The sequence below is a fragment of the Anabrus simplex genome, chromosome 2, assembly GCF_040414725.1.
Source record: "Anabrus simplex isolate iqAnaSimp1 chromosome 2, ASM4041472v1, whole genome shotgun sequence".
In the NCBI taxonomy this organism is placed as follows: Eukaryota; Metazoa; Arthropoda; class Insecta; order Orthoptera; family Tettigoniidae; genus Anabrus; species Anabrus simplex.
In genome coordinates this window covers 956,427,389-956,443,953 of record NC_090266.1, presented here as the reverse complement: position 1 = coordinate 956,443,953, position 16,565 = coordinate 956,427,389, and the positions used below count along the sequence as shown (strand labels likewise).

At 39.6% G+C, this 16,565-nt stretch overlaps 1 protein-coding gene across 1 annotated transcript in view; it reads right to left on the bottom strand.

The window, feature by feature from the left end:
* The window catches only part of LOC136863217 (dynein axonemal light chain 4), a 122,990-nt gene that overhangs the window by 86,924 nt on the left and 19,501 nt on the right, over positions 1–16,565 (bottom strand). The gene's annotated exons all lie outside the window — the stretch shown is intronic.

Sequence of the window (16,565 nt, the reverse complement as noted above, 5' to 3'; positions counted from 1 at the left end):
TCAAGATGTGATCAAAAGACTGATTTTGTAATTTACTCAGTGTGAATGTAGTCCCTGTCCAAAATAGGTGATCTTAGCTCTTCAAGAATTATTGTAATTAAATGTGGGCTACAATTAGGATGAAAGCCATGGGCTATAAATAAGTAACTTGCTACCCCGTACAAAATGTGAAAATAATCTCAGTTAATGCCACATAAGGGTGGCAGCTGTCTGCGTTGAAATTCAAACATCTGGTCCCAGGATAATCCTGCTTCATGGTTCATACTGTCATTGATTGCAAAAAAACTGTACTAGTGACATCAACCCCAAGAGAATGGAAGTACTGGTACCTACGGTATATATCAATTTTGAAATGACTATCCACAATGGTAGAGTTTATAAGATTACATACAGACTTCTACATGGGAAGAACTATACTGAACAAGAGAACTACTTTTAAAAAAAAAACTCTAAGTATAGTGTCACAGTAAGGAATATGAAAGGGAGTAATTAAATCTATTAACAACTATCATTGCACAAGGAAGAGAGCCAAGGCTGCAGAAAACGATGTATAATGTAATCCTTAGAGTACCTCCAAGTGTATTTATACTGTAAAGAAATACATTTCTTCCCAAGAGATTAATCTTCAATTAAAAATATGTTATTGTTTTTTCTTTACAATTTGGTTTACATTGCACTGACACAGGTAAGTCTTATGGCGACGATGGGATAGGAAATGGCTAGGAGTGGGAAGGAAGCTACTGTGGGCTGTGTGATAATGGGAAACAACAGTAAACCACATCAACTATCAACTAATCAGCAAAAGAAGTAGGTTATTTGGCAACTGTAAACACAATCATTTTCTGTTCAAAGGACGTTTTTATGAGGGCTGGGGTTGTGGGCTGGCCAAGCCATAGTATAAATCCTGAATGCACCAGTCATATGCACAGCATTTAGTTTGGCATTATCATTCACCAGCATAAAGTTTTCTCCAACCAATGCAAAAAGCGAGGTCTCAATGTACTGGTGTGCACAGGAACTTTTTCTACCGAGCATGGGGACACGAATAAGCTTTGGTGCGTTCCTGAAGACTGATACCTCCTCAAAAGGGTATTCTAGAGGAGAAAGTAGCAGGTGAATACCACTTTCCTAGCCTACTCCAAATCCTTCATGACAATCTGGAAACCTAAGGCAGAAACTCTTCTTATTCATGAAAGGAACAATGCCCCCACCCTTTTTCTCTCTCTCTTCAGCAGTCCTGGGTTGATGCTTCCTTGCAAATTGCAGTCAAGCTATGCTATGGTATGGTATGGTATGGTGTAGTTCAAGTTGTGGGCTTGTTTCTGGTCTTCTTGTGAAGATATAAGATTGCATTAACTTTCATCTCGCTCGGAGTGCCTCACACTTTCAAGGTGATTCCTAACTTTAGCACTTGTATGGCAGTCACCTAAGACTTGAAGGGTGATGAATCTGTCATCCACCATGCGAGTCACATCCGGGAGATAGTGGGTTCGAACCCCACTGTCAGCAGCTCTGAAGATGGTTTTCAATGGTTTCCCATTTTCACACCAGGCAAATGCCGGGGCAGTACCTTAATTAAGGCCACGGCCGCCATCTGTCATCCTTGACTATACACATCTTTAGCTTGATACAAGGTCCTATTGTACTTACCAGTTCCATAATAACTTTGCATCGGAAGTTGGATGCTTCCATACAATGCTGTTAATGCGTAGCCACATACTGCACTTACACAACTCCTACACAGCACAAAGGCATTATGAACTTAAAAAGTTAGATTACAAACTATAGTACTGTAATTGTGAATAAGCTTGCAATGCCATGTAACTCTTAATTTTGTGATTATAAGTCATGGGACCTAAACTTCGTTTTTTTTTTTTTTTTTTTTGCTAGTTGCTTTATGTCGCACCGACACAGATAGGTCTTATGGCGACTATGGGACAGGGAAGGGCTAGGAGTGGGAAGGAAGCGGCCGTGGCCTTAATTAAGGTACAGCCCCAGCATTTGCCTGGTGTGAAAATGGGAAACCACGGAAAACCATTTTCAGGGCTGCCAACAGTGGGGTTCGAAGCTACTATCTCCCGAATACTGGATACTGGCCGCACTTAAGCGACTGCAGCTATCGAGCTCGGTACCTAAAGTTTTACAAGGAATCTAAACCACAGGGATGTGGCTTTCAATTTTAAAAGTTCCATAGGTATTTGAACGGTGGCTGTCTTGGTATAAAGCTAGTGACTACGTCGTCATGATGTCCTGTATTTTCTCAATTACCACCAAAAACAAATACCCTCTATCAATAGCACATCATTAAATTTAAAAGCTGCAAGGGTTCAAAGCAACATATCATCACCTCAGAAACATCTCCAAATATAACAAGGGATTCATTAGAGAGAAGTTTTACCATGATATTAAAACTTTAGCTAGCGACCCACTTTTCGTCAATCAAGTCATATGACTTGATTTTACATTTGTATGTTCCTTTCCAATACTTATCTTTAAGCTGATTAATGTACTTTCATCACTTATTTACTTTCCATATAATCATAATGTATGTACAGGGACAGCTCTCAGGCTTTCTATGGAAATAAAACTACAATATACTTTATTAGTCAGTTTTACCATTTCTGTTGCCTTCACTTCTATATAGGTACTATTTTCCATACTTTGAATAATTTACTTGGGTATCATAAGCCATTTGTCTAAAATCTGAAATATGGTATTCATATTATAATTCTGATTACAGCACTTGCTTTGTATAGCAACATAACCCAGCTTGCTTGTTGACTTTTAAAAACTCATAAAGCTAAACAAGGAAAAGGAGATTATAATGAAGCAGCAGATTTAGGATAGCAATGATTTGTTTTTGCTAGTTGCTTCACGTCGCACTGACACAGATAGGTCTTATGGCGAAGATGGGATAGGAAAGGTCTAGAAGTGGGAAGTGGCCGTGGCCTTAATTAAGGTACAGCCCCAGCATTTGCCTGGTGTGAAAATAGGAAACCATGGAAAACCATCTTCAGGGCTGCCGACAGTGGGGTTCGAACCCACTATCTCCCGGATGCGAGCTCACAGCTGCGCGCAACAAACCACACGGCCAACTCACCCGGTGATGGCAATGATTATGATGATGCTTGTTGTTTAAAGGGGCCTAACATCTAAGGTCATCGGCCCCTAGGATAGCAATCAAAAAAGAAAATTAGTTTCATGTTCTAGCTGTGAGTAGACTACATGCAAGCATCAACAATTCCGAAAGTCATACTGCAAAATGTTCAAAAGTTATCCAACCCTTGAAAAATACTCAGCAATTGAAAAATGGGCTTTAAGCAATTTTAGGGACCCACAAACTTTATTAATGCAAGTGACCATGTATCTATAGAGAAAATTTCTAGGACATCAAGTACCTGAAAAATGACTAGCCATAATTAGATTCTTACAAACTATGAAAGACCTGAGTTTATGAGAAGAATTTTAGGACAAAACTGTTGTAAATGGGAGACAATGGCAACGATTATTTCCTGCCACAATTCTTCTGGGATTTCAAGGATTGATTTTCTTTATGAAAGAAACCAAGTAAATGTGATATATGACACTTAGGTAAATATTTACCTATTAATTAGTATGTTTTGTGTTTTTTTTACAAGTTGCTTTACATCGCACCAACACAGATAGGTCTTATGGTGACGATGGGATAGGAAAGGACTAGGAATGGGAAGGAAGCAGCCATGGCCTTAATTAAGGTACAGCCCCAGCATTTGCCTGGTGTGAAAATGGGAAATCACGGAAAACCATCTTCAGATCTGCCGACAGTGGGGTTCAAACTCACTATGTCCTGAATGCAAGTTCACAGCTGCACGCCTCTAACCGCACAGCCAACTCGCTCGGTCTAAGCTATTAATTTATTATACCTTCTGAAGGGTGATTGTCCTTTATGGTAGGTGAGATATGGTAGTGTTCATAATATTTTGAGTTACTGTAAAATATCATCAAGACAGGTTCCAAGTCTCCTCACCAAGCAGCAGTTACAAAAGAGAAGGTGGCAGTTTTCTGCACCATATTTTTAACTGCAATGAAACTTCGTCCATCAACACATTCCATATTTAAAACCGGCCAGCATGGAGTAGCAAGGAGGAGAGGCTCTACTAGTCAAACCCAAAAGGCATGAATCAGCTGGATTAATTAGTTCCTGCCACCATTCCTCTGAGATTTCAAGGATTGATTTTTTTATGAAAGAAGACAAGTAAATGTGATCTTCTACCATCACCTCCTGGAAATTGCTAAAGCTGTTTATCGGATGGCACGATACAACATACCCATAAGGTCTGGCTGGTTTGTGGTGCCATACTTCACACAGCTGTCACATGGCATGACAAAATTGGAGGAAATACACTAGACTTCACTTAAAATTCCTTCATAGAGTCCTGAATAATTGTCCAGCATCTTTGATTTGTTTGGGATACCTACCAAAAGAATCTCCAAGTGGACAGCTTTTTGAGCATAATATGGGGCGGTGGACTACAGACATGTCCATGTACTTTGTGGGAAAAGTGATAGGAAAATTACAAGTCTGCTGGCAAAAATGTATTTCTGTAGCTACGAGCTATGTAGAAAAATGAAATATTAACCCTTAACAGTCAAATAAGTTTAGCTGATAATATAACTACTCGTGTCTAGATTTCTGGAGAAGTAAAGTGTATAGTTATCTATTCTCCTTTTTTTTTTCTTTGCTATTTGCTTTGCATCACACCAACACAGATACAGCGATGATGGGATAGGAGAGGGCTAGGAGTGGTAAGGAAGTGGCCATGGCCTAGCAGTTGCCTGGTGTGCAAATGGGAAATCATGGAAAACCATCTACAGGGCTGCAGACAGTGGGGTTTGAACTCACTATCTTCCAAATGCAGGCTCACAGCTACGTGACCTTAACCACATGGCCAGCTCTCTCAGTTTATCTACTCGCTCTAGAAAAAAGTTCATACTAATCTCAAACTGAATTAAAACGATTTACATGATTACATAAATGCTGGAAATTCTGAAGTTTTAGCTATGATTCTCCTGTTCTCTTTTACTCTATGTATACTACATCTCAAACCAAATACCTCGATCAGGCCTCATTTCACTGAAAAGGTTTTGGAGAAGAATTGGGTTATGTTTGGTCTGTTACTCAGCAATCTTCTGGTAAATGAAGATTGAGTTTCCGTTTGGTGGCTCCTCTTTTTGACAGGAAACACCTCTACCAGAGACCATAAACTGCTAGAAGTGACATTGCCCAAAAGTTGCTTAAAGCTCAAATGCTGTTGTTAACACACACTACTTAGAATAAACAAACATCTGAAGAGTTTAAACATCCAAGTAAACCAGGAGATCATAATGTTGGAATATATCAAATACACAAGAGCAAAACCTTAAATTATAAAAATAAAAAGTATTGCTTATACTCGATTGACCATCTTAACAACAGACAGAGTGGATAATGTCTCTGAAGAACCAAGGTTCTAACTGCAAAATTAAAAAGAGAATAGCAGAAAAGCTTCATCAATCAACACTTCTTGCTCTAAGTGGGGGCTATGGACATTATGGCTTCCAACTCCTTGCACTACAGTCAGGGACGTTTGGAATTTAAATGCAAGTCTCATGGTCACACGTAGCCAATGAAATTCATCCAGTCAAGGTCCCAAAGCATTACATTTACAGCACTAAATATATATTCTTAAAAGATCATCATGTCCAACTCCTCGGCTGAATGGTCAGTGTACTGGCCTTCAGTTCAGAGGACCCCAGGTTTGATTTCTGACCAGACCAGAGATTTTAACTGCATATGGTCTGGCTGGTCCAGTCCACTATGGTAACAGAGTAGATCGTACAGCCTGCAACTCTGCGCCAAGTGTCAAGCGGCGAGAAATAACTTGACCTCCTAAGAGGACCAACGGCTTCGGGCAGGTGAGTTCCCTTAGGGGAGGTGATACTGGAACCCATCAAGCAGTGTCTGTCCCCGAGTTAGGGGCAGCTGAAGAAGGCATCAGTATTCCCTGTTAGGAGTGGCCTCAACACCTGGTGGCAGCAGCTATAAAATGCCTTTACGAGTGGCGAACCCATTGTAATAAAAGCCTAAAATGAGTGCAAATATGGTGTGGCCTCGGAAAATGCTAGGATGTCCCCTGCAGGTGATGCACAATCTTCAGGTACTGGGGGAACTGTAAGAAGTGGGTGACCAGTATTAGAATATATCCGAATCTGGACAGTCAACATCCTAACCCTGACAGACAAGACCGAAGGAAAAGGGGAAAGAAAATTGGAGGAAGGGTAACAGGCTGTTTTACAGTGGAGGATGAGATGCAGTAAATGAAGTAGGAAAATCACTGGAAAGGATATTCTGGAATATGTGGAAAAAGTGAAGAAGATCAATGACAGAATTATCATGGAAAGGATTCAGCTTGAGACAGGAACACGAGAAGTGTTCCAAGTATATGCTCCACAAACTGGAAATAAAGAAGAGAAAACACAATAATTTCTTGAAGAAATGGAGAAATACATTGAAGATAAGCAATTAATTATAATGGGAAATCTGAACACACAAGCGGGAAGAGAGAGACTGGGAAGGGATTCTAGGGCCATATGGATATGGCAATGAAAATCAAGAAAGGGATATGTTAATGGAATTTATGCCAGAGGAGTAGCCTCCATGGTTCAGACGGCAGCGTGTCGGCCTCTCACTGCTGGGTTCAATGGTTCAAATCCGGTCACTCCATGTGAGTTTTATGCTGGACAAAGAGAAGGCAGGACAGGTTTTTCTCCCGGTACCCTGGTTTTCCCTGTCATCTTTCATTCCAGCAACACTCTCCACTATCATTTCATTTCATCTGTCAGTCATTAATCATCGCCCCAGAGGAGTGCGACAGGCTTCGGCAGCTGGCACAATTCCTATTCTTGCTGCAAGATGGGGCTTCATTCATTGCATCCCTGACCTGGTCATTGACTGGAAAACAGGTTGTAGGTTTTCACTTTATACCAGAGGAACCAACTAATAATAGGAAACACATGGTTCAGGAAGAAAAATAGCCAGAAGATTACCAGGTATGGATGGAGAGACGGAAGAACAAAAACAATGATTGATTACATATTGGTAGGAAAAGGTTGCAAAACTACAAGAAAAAAGGGAAAGAAACATTAGGGCCTGCAGATTGAAGGAAAAGGAGGTTCAGGAAGATTTTAGGAAAGAATTACAAAAACAGATACCAAGGACAGATATTAATTATGTTGAACAGGAATGGAATAATTTTAATAGTGCTTTTGTAAGGTGTGCAGAGAAAACATGTGGCAGAAGATCAGGAAAGATAGAAAGAAAGAGACAACATGGTGAAATGATTGAGTGAAATATAATGGAAAAGAAGAAAACTTGGAAGAAATGGAAAAAACAAAAGTCAGAAGAGATTAAAGTGAGAGACACACAAGTAAAAAAAAAGAGTTTTCAAAAAAGTAGAAGCCGAAGAAATGTCGGGAAACATTCACCCAGGAAGTAAAAGGAAGATTTGAACTGTGGGAAAATATTATATGGAATTATACAAAACTGTAGGAATGAAACAGTGAACACAGGGTTTGTGAAGAATAAAGGAGTGCTGTAATACTGACAAAACTAGAAGAGATAATGAACAGATGGAAAGAAAATTTCAGTGAACTGCTGAAAGTGAGAAACCAGACGTGAAGAAGGTGTCCAGCCAGCAGGAATAGAAGTAACAGAGAAGGAATCAGACATTACAATGACAGAAGGGGAATGGGCAGTTACAAAGATGAAGATGGGATAAGCTATGGGAATAGATGAAGTGGCATACAAATGATCAAGGCTGCAGGACCAGTGGGACTCCAGTGGACTAACAGAATAATCACGTGTGTATGGAGAGAGAAAAAAGTGCCCGAGGATTGGGAAAAAGGGGATTACATAATACCAATTTTCAACAAAGGTGATCAGAAGATGCACAGTAACTGCCGAGGAATCACCATCCTCTTCTATGTTGCCAAGATATTGGGAAGCAGAATTAGGGAAAAGATGGAAAGTCAGTTACAAGATGAACAATTTGGATTCAGAAGTGAAAGGTCAACAGTGGAACCGATTTTCATTCTGAGACATATCATGGAAAAGAGTTGGAAATATGGGAAGGATATAGTAATTACTTTTATACACACAGAAAAGGCATACGGCAGCATCCCCAGAACAAAAGTTTGGGAAAGTGTGACATACAGGGGCATTGGCAAGGAGCTAATAACAATGATAAAAGCAATATACGATAACTATTGCAGCTGTGTGAAGACAACAGTAGGTAGATCAGAATGGTTTAGAACTGACAATGGACTAAAGCAGGGGAGTGTGCTGTCACCTTTGCTGTTCATAATGGTGATGGATAACATTGTAAAGGCAGCAGGGAAAATTACAGAGGGGAAAGAATGAACGCAATGATATTTGCAGATGATGAATTGATCTGGGGATAAGATGAGGAGGTACAACAACAAGTGAATGTACTTGAATAGGATTGAACAATGGGGATTGAGGATCAATGTGAATAAGAGGAAGACAATGGTGAAGAGTCGAGAAGTTTATAATCATCTTACATTTGGTAAATGTTGGCAGGGTGAAAAACATTCACGGAATTGCACCAAACAGCTCTTCTTCGAATAGGTCATCCATGCTGGATCCAAAGTGGCTTTATTGCTGAAGCACAATTAATTTACAGAACAGGTATGGCCAGGAGTGATTACCATGGCTAAATGAATGCTGCCAATTTTTTTTTTTTTTTTGCTAGTGGCTTTACGTCATACCGACACAGATAGGTCTTAAGGCGACGATGGGACAGGAAAGGCCTAGGAAGCAGCCATGGCCTTGAGATAACTGGGGACTTCTCCCTAACAAAGCTACAGGAGGTGACGACAGATGCCGTCTCATATATAACACCCACTGAATGGGAAGGATTTGAATGCCATGTCATGAAATTGGAAAAAAACAAAAAGAGTTCTGGGAAAAGGATAGTAGAAAGATCAAATGGATAACATTGTTATAAACAGATGGTGTGGACTCAAGTGAAGGTGGAAAAAAAAAAAAAAAGTGGTTCATCCTCTTATTCTGAATTAGCACACCCTCTGAATGACTGTGATAGAGATTAGAGTAATTTTCAGGCCATACGTCATTTTTTGGTATGTATCCATTACTTGCTTATAAACTTCATAACTCTTAAGCCATTCTTCCTTTTTGTCCTGTTACTGTTCATTAAAAGTGTACTGAAAGCAGAGTGAAGATAGTCTTGTCACATGGACAATGAATTCGATGGTGTTCGGGTAAAAGGGGTTAAGCCATTTTTTGTGGAAATGGAGTTAAGTTGCTCGGAAAAAACTAGAAGATACATTCTACATTGGGTAAAAGGAGCTAAGTCATATTCTCAATTTTAGGACTACTATGTGAATCTGTAATAGGGGTTGAAACAAAAAAGGTCAATACATGTTTGGGTAAAAGGGGCTATGTCAACTTATCCCCTTTTGCACGCTACTCTCTTGGTGAGTAGAAGGGATTAAGTCACTTATCTCCTTTTACGCACCACATATAACTTGACTTAAACCTTTTTGCCCAGTGTACTGTCCAAACAAGGGGAACATTAAGTTATTATTATTATTATTATTATTATTATTATTATTATTATTATTATTATTATTATTATTATTATTATTATTATTATTATTATTATTATTAACTTTCTGGTAGCAATAGTGAACCGGCCAAGAGTTTTGAACTGAAAACCAAGAAATTCAAGTTCATTCATTAAGATGATGAAAAAGACAAGTTGACAACAATAATGTTATCATCTGTCTACAATAGGCTGTTTGTTACGAATGCATTATTGGTACATAAATGCCTCAGTGATGGATTCTATTACAGGCCATTGTAGTTGGGAGGATGTTATATGAATTAAAATTGTGAAGTGTGTCTTATTCCTATCTGCAAGTCATTACGTATCATCATGTTTAGTTCGCGAACAAAGGCAATAATGGCTATTTGCCAGAAGAATCTCAGCGATGATTCATGAGGTAAGGAACTTTGATATTACTATGAGTAAAACTACTGGTTGGCGAGAATCTTTACATGACTATTTCTCAGGTATTTGTTCAATTACTTCAATCTCTTCAGGTTCCAGCCCTGCTCCAGATATTGATCCTCAGCTGATGGACCTGCTAGATTCTGATGATGACCCCCTTTATTCCCCAGATGGAGAAGACAGCTGTTCACCTGTTTTATCAGACATTCATTCACCAAAGAAAATAAGGATAAGTGAAAGGAAACTAACTACATTACAGCCATTGGGATTTTACGAAGAAGATCCAGTGTTCAAAACTAGGGAGGGTGATTTAGACGAGGTGTGTGAACTTGGAAATCAAACGGAGGTAGTGAATAATAATAATAATAATAATAATAATAATAATAATAATAATAATAATAATAATAATAATAATAACCCGTGTGGGGATTTACCGGTTACCTCCATCGGGCGCGTCCCATTGGAATTGGGGAAGCTCGCTGGCTCTGCCGCCAGCAGAGTCAGAGGGTAGTAGGGAAATAAAATACCACCGTGAAAAAAAACTGGTCCCTTGCCAGGGTTATGGCGAAGACTGGTAAATGACTAGAAGCCAGAAAACATCTTGAGGCAACCTCTAGGGCTAACAACCCTAGTTGTAAAAGGATGGGTACCCGTCCAAAGCAAAGTCAAGTCAAAAAGCATGATGGCACAACATTTCAAGAAACATACCCCAGGGGGTAAATCTTCGGATAAATCCCTCGTCGTGAACGCCACGGCGCACGAGTCTCGTTCGGATTCTGGGGGAGACTCGACATCATGCAAGAGACGAGTCGGAGCGTCTCGGTGTACCCCGAAGAGTCAAAAACTCAGGCCAAAATCTAAAACCTTTCTAGCATAAATTCACTTACACAAACTGGCAAGCTGAAAACCCTCACCAAAGCTCTTCACGAAAATCAGATATCCATAATGGCCCTACAGGAAACAAGGTACCCAGATGAAGAGATTTTTTAATCTGAAGGCTACCGATTTTTCAAGAGCAAAGCGCAAAGAGGAATCCTCAATGGAGCTGTGATGCTTGGAACCGCGTTTGCTGTTAGAACCAACATCCTTAAATCGGTTGCAAATTTCGAACCAGTGAATGACAGATTGTCTATACTCATAATTAAATGTGCGAACAAAACCTACGCTCTAGTTAACGCACATGCTCCTACAAACGATAAGAACAAGTCTGATCCAGACGAAGTTGATAATTTCTGGGACCTACTGGATGAAAAATTAAACAAAATCCCAAAACACCATGTCAAGCTTCTTTTGGGTGACTTCAATACCCAACTAGGTCGTGAACAGAAGTACAAGAAAGTTATAGGAAATTAACCTGCTCACAAAAAAACCAATCCCAACGGCAAAAGACTGGTGTCCATTTGCGAAAATCACAACCTGCAGGTCATGTCGACCCACTTTCGCCATCTACCCAGAAAGCAAAAGACTTGGCGTTCTCCCGTCCAAGCTCTCGGAGAGTTCCAAATTGATCATGTTGCAATCTCCAGGAGAAACAGCCCTGAGATTATGAATGTCAAGGTAAAGAAAGGCATCAATGTGGCCTCAGATCATTATATCTCTCTTATCAAATTCAAACCAATTCCCGCAAACACAAGGAAGACAACCAAACAGATCACACGCTTCGACAATGATAAACTTCGGCAAAGGGTCGAGGAGTTCCAGGAGAAGGCTAGACCAAATGACTGTGACTTTAACAACGCCAAAAGTCTCCTTGTTGAGGCCGCCAAAGACGTTGCAGAAATCAAGAGAAGCAAAAAGCATGCCTGGTGGAATGGTACCTGCGAATCAGTCCTCCAAGAAAGACTCAATGCGTGGAAACAGTACTACTCTACGAAATCACAAAATGATTGGGAAACCTACAAAACCCAACGTGCCCAAGCAGCTAGGGTGTTCAGAACTGAGAAACGTAAATACGAAAAATCTCTCATTGAAAAGATAGAACAAAACTTTAGGAAGAATGAAGCAGAGAGTACTACAGAGCCTTCAAACGCAAACTCACTGGCTATAAACCACCATCTCTATGCTTTGAGTGAAAGGACGGCACACTGGCGACGTCAAATGAAGAAAATTGCAGCATTCTGGCAGACTACTTCAAGAATTTACTTAATTGCTCTAAACCGCAAAGCGCCATTGAGACCAAGGAACCCTTACTCAGGTACCCAGATTCCAGACCACCCGACAGAGATGAAATCAAGCGCCACATTGCCCGTCTCAAAAATAACAAAGCGCCGGGGGAAGACTCAGTAGTAGCAGAACTATGGAAATATGCCCCAGAGGAATCACTTGATATCTTGCAAAAGCAAATAGAAGAAATTTGGATCAAGGAGACCCTACCCGAAGATTGGAAAATAGCTTTGATCCATCCATTACACAAAAAAGGCAGCATGAAGAACATCAACAACTACAGAGGAATATCTTTGCTACCCGTGACTTACAAAATTCTATCACTTGCCATCCTGGAGCGTTTGGAAGCACAAGTCGAACATCAAATAGGTGAATACCAAGGAGGGTTCAGAAAAGGTCGCTCAACAGCTGAACAGATCCAAAATCTCAAAACGATCATCAGATATTGTGCACTAAGGTCCAAGCAGTATGTGTCTGTCTTTGTGGACTTTAAGAAAACGTACGACTCCATTGACCGGGAAGTCCTGCTAAACATCTTAAATGAATTTGGAGTTGATTTGAAACTGCTGGCATTAATTAGAGCCACCCTGACCGATACAAAATCCAAGGTGAAGTTCCATGGATGTCTCTCGCATTCCTTTGACATCAAAACAGGAGTCCGACAAGGTGATGGGCTATCCCCGATACTCTTCAACTGTGTTCTTGAAAAGATCATCAGAACCTGGCGGGTGAGATTACAGGAAACCAACTACAGTCCATTGAGAATAGGAACCAAATCCAAGGGGATCACAACAGACTGCTTAGCATTTGCCGATGATATTGCTGTTCTCTCAAACGACATAGAAACCGCTAGAGCTCAAGTTGAAATTTTAAAGGAAATTGCCGAACAAACTGGTTTGCAGATATCGTTTGAGAAAACAGAAGTAATGACTAACATCAAAGAGGCTCCACCAAAACTCCATACAAAATACGGGGACATCACCCGAGTAGACAAATTCAAATACCTGGGTGAGATCATCATGAAAAATGGACTGGACAAAGAAGCACTTCAGGAGCGAGTACGCAAACTGGAAATTGCCTACCAAACATCCCGCACAATCTACAACAAAAAATGCCTTTCCCAAAACACCAAGATACGTCACTATGAAACAGTTCTGAAGCCAGTAGTTCTATATGCAGCCGAAACCCTGTCTCTAAATGCCAACAAAGGACTCCTTGAAGAACTGGAGAAAAGAGAACGCAAAATTGTGAGAGGAATCTTGGGATCAAAGTACAGAAATGGAATCCATCAAAAGAGATCCAACAAGGAAGTCTACAGCAAAATAGAGAAAATTACCGACACAATCAGAAAAAGACGGGCACGATTTTACGGTCATCTGAAAAGAATGGACGAAAGAAAGTTAACTAAAGAAATATTTCACTTTTTTGATTCAAACCCCAAAACCACAATTCCCTGGTTTAGAAATACCAAAGACGACCTGCAAATGCTACATATCTCAGCTGAAGACGCCCTTAACAGAGATCTCTTCCGCAAGAAAATATTGACGAACGGGCTAAACCGAGACGAGCAACCGAAGAGAAGACACGGTGCCCCTTGGACAGAGGAGCGTAAGCAGGCCCACTTACAAAGAATGAGGGAAATTTGGGCCCTAAAGAAGGCCAAGTTCAGTGTCAAATGCAACAAGACTTAACGTGGTCCTTGATGGCCCCAGCAAATTATATATACATAATAATAATAATAATGACTTCGCTTCTGGAAAAGTGGGAAAAGCTGGGGAAGTCAAGATAAGGAAACAAATTAAAGGGCGTACCCGAAAAATTCATAGAGATCGTAAAGAGAAAAGAAACAGAGGTCTAGAATATACGACTGAAACAGGGAAAGTTGTTTTGGGAAGGAAGGCTAAATCTTTGCCAGACTGTAGGTTGAAGTGTAAACATAGATTTCTGGAAGAAGGTAGAAGAGTAATTTTTAAAGAATACTGGGGTATTGGGGACTACTCTAAAAGAGTTTTATACATTTCCGGCTTAATAACAACCAATGAAAAACAAAGTGAGAGAAGAAGAAAAGTACCATGTCCTGATGAGAAAGTAAAAAGTAGATCTGTAACGCACACATACCGTCTGAGAATTACTGGAGAACTACAAGTAATATGCAAAAAGTGCTTCCTTTACACATTTGATGAAAGTTTATAACAAATGTCATTAAGAAGTCCCAGAAATCACTCACTGGAATAACACCTGTTGACTGTAGGGGACGCCACATTCCTACAAACAAATTAAATGATGAAGTGATCGAGAAAGCTAAGAATCGCATACTTTCCATACCTGCTTATGAGAGCCACTATTCAAGGCGACAGACTTCAAAAAGGTATCTTCCAGCTCATTATACTTTAAGTAAAATGTATGATGAATATAGAAGAGTTTGCGATAGCAATAGGCTTGTTAGTCGAACTATTTATGAGCGATTGTTTCATGAACAGAATCTGTCCATAAAATCACCGAAGAAGGATACCTGTCACACCTGTGACAAGTACACATTGAAGATAAGTTTGGCAGAAGAAGATCAGAAATTAACTTTGCAGAAATCTCTTGCTATTCACCATAGGTTAGCTGATGAGGCATATTTTGCAAAATCCAATGATAAGAAACTATCCCATTCAGATAGCACTATTGTTGTCTTGGGTTTTGATATGCAGCAGTGCCTTCCGACCCCCAATATCGAGAGTTCTGTTGCATTTTATAAGAGATTGCTGTGGACTTTCAACCTCACTGTACATGACTGCACAACTAATCAGGTGCACTGTTACATGTGGAGTGAAGCAGAAGGTGGAAGAGGCTCAAATCAGATTCCATCTTGTGTGGCCAGACATCTCACAGGTGTCCCTTCTCATGTGAAAAGAGTAATAATGTACTCAGATACATGTGGAGGACAAAACAAAAATAAAAATATGGTAGCAATGTGCATGTCTGCATTAAGAAATGATTCCACTATAGACATAATAGACCACAAGTTCTTGATCCCTGGTCACACACACTTAGAATGTGATACTGACCATGCTCTTATTGAGAGGAAGAAGAAAAAAAGCTTCAATTCCAGTTTATCATCCACATGATTGGATGCAGCTTGTTCGCTCCTGTGGAAAGACTCATCCTTTCAAAGTATACCCTATGAGTAAGGAACACTTCTTAGAGTACTCTGATTTGTACAAAAATGTGTTACAAATGAAGAAAAACAATGATGACGGGGAAAGGTTTTATTGGAAGGATGTAAAATGGCTTAGATACGAGGAAAAGTCAACGGTACTTCTCTACAAAGACACGTTGAATGAGTCTGCAAACTTCAAGAAAATTTCTCTATCTAGACGAGGTCAAGGTAATCATCGACTATTACCTCTGCAGTCTTACAATGAACCAGTTCCGATTTCAGTGCTCAAGAAACAAGATCTTCTTTCTCTGCTCCCTTTGATACCTGAAGTATTTCACAACTTCTATAAGGCACTTCCAACAAACGTAACTCCCGATACTCTTCCTGATACTGTTGCCGACAGTTATGAGGAAGGTGATGATGAGCTTTACTAATAGATAGTCAAAATAGACAAAACTTGTGGTTATAAGAATACTAAAATGTAACGAAGGCATTGATTGTGATAGTTTCATTACTAAATTTTAAAATAACATTGTGTATATCTCTAGCATTCGGTATTCTTGTGAAATAAAAAAAGTTAATTTCCTTTGATAACATGGAAATTCATTTCCTGGCAACAATGAAGTGTTTTCTTTAAACTTTTTTGTTTTTATACACTTTACTTGTTAGTGTATTGCAATATTTAAATAAAATTTTGAAGGTGCAAAAGGGTAAAAGGTGCTGCTCGGGTAAAAGGGGTTAAGTCAGTACCTTCTGTTTAAATTGAATTTAAAATCGTCCAAACTCAATTAATTCGTCGTATAGACATCCTGTGTGTGAAAAACATTAACATTGTTAGCATTTAATATGTTTTATACATTTGCAAAAGCATTCTCTGATTTACAGTAAGAGGATGAAGTTTGATTTTCATTTTTCTCAAAACTCATTTTTATGACTTAACTCCCCTTACCCTAACACCATCGAATTAAGTTTACCTCAAAAGTAATAGAAATTATTTAGATAAATACACAGTTCAAAAAAATTAGGGGAACATGTTTTGTAACATCTGGTACGTGAACGTTAATTTGGTAGATGGGGTTCCAATGGTCGTACAGCATACCTTGAAACCTTATCTACTCAGGGTATGTCAAATCGAAGTTATACTCCATCTGTAGGCGTAGCCATGAATTAAACTGTAAAGTGACCCC